We start from the raw sequence: 4,870 nt of genomic DNA on the forward strand, positions 1-4,870 counted from the left end.
TATAACTACAAAAGTTAGAATGTGTGTGTGAGAGAGAGAGAGAGAACAATTCTAAACCTATATATTCAACAATCTATCTATTTTATCTATAAAAGTGAGAATGCGTGTGTGTGAGATAGCGAGAGAGAGAGAGAGAAAAAGAGAGAGATAAAAATTCTCAACCTATACATTCAACAAATTTTTTATCCACAGATTTGAACATTTGTATATAGGGTGTTCAGACATATAGAAATATATCTAGCATAATCTATCTATTATATGTATAAAAGTGAGAATGTGTGTGTGTGTGAGAGAGAGGACAATTCTCAACCTATGTATACAACAAATTTTTTATCTACAGATTTCAAAATTTGTATATTGGGCATTCAGACATATTTCAATATATCTGGCATAATCTGTCTATTATATCTATAAAAGTGAGAATGTGTGTGATAGAGAGAGAGAGAACAATTCTCAACCTATATACTCAACAAATTTTTTATCTACAGATTTGAAAATTTGTATATAGGGTATTCAGACATATGGAAATATATCTAGCATAATCTATTATATCTATAAAAGTGAGAATGTGTGTGTGTGTGTGTGAGAGAGAGAGAGAGAGAGAGAGAGAACAATTCTCAACCCATATACTCAACAAATTCTTTATCTACAGATTTTTAAATTTGTATATAGAGTATTCATACAAATAGAAATATATCTAGGATAATCTTTCTATTATATCTATAAAAGTGAGAATGTGTGTGTGTGTGAGCGAGAGAGAGAGAGAGAGAGAGAGAACAGTTCTCAACCTATACATTCAACAAATTTTTATATATAGGGTATTCAGAAATATCGAAATATATCTAGCATAATCTATTATATCTTTAAAAGTTAGAATGTGTGTGTGTGAGAGATAGAGAGAACAATTCTCAACCTATGCACTCTACAAATTTTTTATCTACAAATTAGAAAATTTGTATATAGGGTATTCACACATATGGAAATATATCTAGCATAATCTATCTATTATATCTATAAAAGTTAGAATGTGTGTGTGAGGTAGCCAGAGAGAGAGAGAGAGAGAGAGAGAGAGTAAGAACAATTTTCAACCTATATATTCAACAAATATTTGATCTACAGATTAGAAAATTTGTATATAGGGTATTCAGACATATGGAAATATATCTAGCATAATCTATCTATTATATCTCTAAAATTGAGAATGTGTGTGTGAGAGAGAGAGAGAACAATTTTCAACCTATATACTCAACAAATTTTTTTATCTACAGATTTGAAAATTTGTATATAGGGTATTCAGACATATGGAAATATATCTAGAGTAATCTATCTATTATATCTATAAAAGTGAGAATGCGTGTGTGTGTGAGAGAGAGCGACACAGAACAATTCTCAACCTATATATTCAACAAATTTTTTATGTACAGATCTGAAATATCACATTTGTATAGAAGTAGAAATCTTGATACCTACTCTGATACCTAATAAAAGAAAGGACACTCTTTAGGGCGGATTTTGATTATAACAAGTCACTAATTAGAAATTATAATAAACATTCTAATAATTTAAGAATTTTACCAAAATAAAATTGCATGGTAATCACCCAATTTCTGCCACAAAATTTTGATTGGCAGAACTCATAAACATAAAATATATATTTTCTAATTTCATCTTTTCTTTTTTTCTTTTTACATAATCTGGTTTGATGTTTTCCCAAATATTCAAATCACTATATTTTGCTGCTTAATATCAAATACAGCAACTGAGTTATTTTTATGCATCAAACAATTACATTTTCTCATTCATCCAAACTAATCACTGAACATCAATTTCATATTTTCTTCACTAAAATATTACTGTGCTTGATGTCATCAAGTGGAGCGGATCATTTTTTTTTCATTTGTTCACACATTTTTCCAATTTATATATATTTTAAAGATTCTTAGCCTATGTCATTGCATACCAATCTGTTTATTAAAAGTTAAGGTTCACTGTAAACACATATGTTACACCAAAATAAAAACGCTTCAGATAATGTCTTGATATTCAATTCAGTTTCTCACATGACATCTTATGAAGTTAGTAGAAATGTTACAGACTTTTGAATCTCAAACACTTTCAATACTGTGCACTGATATTTTCTTTTTTGCAATATAAGCACATTCATGATTTTTTTTACAAACGTTAAAAACTTTCACATTGTGTAGCAATATACTGAAACAATTATAAAAATATTTGTTTTTATTTTGAATGATGCAGGGCATCTGAAGAGAGATTTTTCTAACAAAATGAAAGTATAATTTTTAGCAATAGGTATCTAGGAAAAGGCCACTACATATGTTATAAGTTCCAAATTTCCACAACCTGGCAAATACTGGTACATGCTAGCAAATTTAGATTTGCAATTACAAAATATGATTCTAATTTTTTCCTTTGCTCTTTATTCTAACACTACACTAAGTTTACTGTGTTATTTCGCTACAGTTGATATTGTGTAGAACAATAAGAAAATCATAGTGAACAATGCATTCAACAAAATTTCACACACATTTCTAGATACCTATATCTAATAAGTTCAAAAGAAAGGACACACTTAGGGAGGTATTTTGGTGGTCAAGTCACTAAAAAGAGATTAGCTGGTTTCCCGGCATAGCCCAGGATATAATAAAGATTGACTGAAATACATGTTCTAGCTGGTTTCTAGGCGTTGCCAGGGATGTAATATAGACACATTATGTTGTATATTACCTGTTCTCTTCTCCCTAAGGTAAAACAATTTCATATACATGCTGTAAATTACCTATGCTAGGGATAAAACATGAACAATATCAGTCCTAGGGTAGATAAAACAAATAATACATAGAGATGAAAGATTCCTCTCCCCTAAGAATCAAACATATGTTCAATATCTGCTTTTGTTTTTTCATTGTTTATACGGTCCCGAGCAACGCCGGGTAGCCCTGCTAGTCTATATATATAAAAGGCAAAAATCGGTGTGTATGTATGTATGTATGTATGTATGTTTGTTTGTAACGCTAAAACTTTTGAAAGACGGAACCAGAGTTGACAAATTTGGTATCATATTGCACCTTGATCACCCGGATGACAAATATCGAAATTTCACGTCAAACGGACCAGTAGAAAGGGGTCAACTGATCGTTTTTCTCCTAGGGGGGCCCCCCAAAAAACCTGTCATTTTAACGTTATTCAATACGTGTCACGTGACGTGACGTCAGCTCAAACTTTTGACAGACACAACCAAAGTTGACAAATTATGTATCATATTGAACCTTGATCACCCGCATGACAAATATCGAAATTCCACACCAAACGGACCATTAAAAGGGGGTGAACTGATCATTTCTCTCCTAGGGGGGCCCCCAAAAAAACCTGTCATTTTAATGTTAATATTACATAATCCAAAAACGCTTAGTCATGTCACGTGACGTGACGTCAACATCCAGTAATGGCGAACAAATGTAAACAAACACTTTGTTTTACCGATACTTTTGTAATTTCTCTTCTGCTTTGTTCTAGAGATTATTAAACTCCATGACAATGTCTCCAACGTATTTAACTGGTTAAAAATAGTATTTATACAAGAGTTTTAACGAAAAATATCAGGAAAAAATGTACAGGAATAAAAAAAAATTCAGCTTTCAAAATATTCGTCGATAAATAAACCGATCTTTATATTTACGCTAGCCATTTTGTATATTACCACGTGACCTGCTATCTCTTAAACTGGAGGGGGGGGGATCCACTTGAATCCAACAAAACCAGTAATTTTTTTTTTCTATTATATATACATCATTTTCTATAAAATTAAGTGTAGACTTTATAATTAAAACAAAAAATGTTATTCATACTAAAAAAAAAAAACGCTTAGTCATGTCACGTGACGTGACGTCAACATCCACTAATGGCGAACAATTGTACCTATTTACTATGCCTCCCCACGGGACAGAGTTAGACACCAGGGTCGTTTTTTAACGTGGAGAAAAGGTACAAAAATAAAAATTGTCTCAGTCGTGGAGGATTTCTCCTCCACCGAAAGAGAACAAGAAATAGAAGTGCAGCATCTGAAGAACAGATACTACACTTTGATCTTGACCAAAAGGCCAAGAATGCGAACAATTGTAAATAACAACTTTTTTCACAAAACCAACACCGTCTTTCTTTTTTTTTCTCTCTCTTTCTCTCTCTCACCCACTTACTCTTCCCTCTCTCTCACCCTCTTTCTCTTGACGTCACACCACTGTTAAACTGTGGGGGGGGGGAACACATTCCCAGGCATTATCTCCTATAGATGCACATTTTATTAGAAATTCAGCTTTCAAAATATTAGACGATAATAAAAATATAAAACCAACACCCTCTTTCTCTTTTCTCTCTCTCTCACCAACTTACTCTTCTCTCTCTCTCACCCTCTTTCTCTTGACCTCCTACTACTGTTAAACTGTGTGTGTGTGTGTGGGGGGGAAGAGGCAGCTTGAAAACCAACAAAAACAGTGCACAGTTTCCCAAGCATTTGGGGTGGGAAGGGGGGGAAGAAGCCGAGCGCACAGTTTCGTGTGAGAGAGAGAGAACAATTCTCAACCTATATTTTTTATCTACAGATTTGAAAGTTTGTATATAGGGTATTCAGACATGGAAATATATCTAGCATAATCTATCTATTATATCTATAAAAGTGAAAATGTGTGTGTGTGTGAGGTAGCCAGAGAGAGAGAGAGAGAGAGAGAGAGAGAGAGAGAGAGAGAGAGAGAGAGACAACAATTCTCAACCTATATATTCAATACATTTTTTATCTACAGATTTGAAAATTTGTATATAGGGTATTCAGACATATGGAAATATATCTAGCATAATC

The 4,870-nt window shown here is 32.6% G+C and overlaps 1 pseudogene; it reads right to left on the reverse strand.

The window, feature by feature from the left end:
* Nucleotides 1-3,997: 3,997 nt before the first annotated feature.
* Nucleotides 3,998-4,131, reverse strand: LOC145277253 (U2 spliceosomal RNA; annotated as a pseudogene).
* Between the last annotated feature and the right edge of the window lie 739 nt (nt 4,132-4,870).

Source organism: Euprymna scolopes, chromosome 5 (genome assembly GCF_053919585.1).
Source record: "Euprymna scolopes isolate OS-2025 chromosome 5, ASM5391958v1, whole genome shotgun sequence".
In the NCBI taxonomy this organism is placed as follows: Eukaryota; Metazoa; Mollusca; class Cephalopoda; order Sepiida; family Sepiolidae; genus Euprymna; species Euprymna scolopes.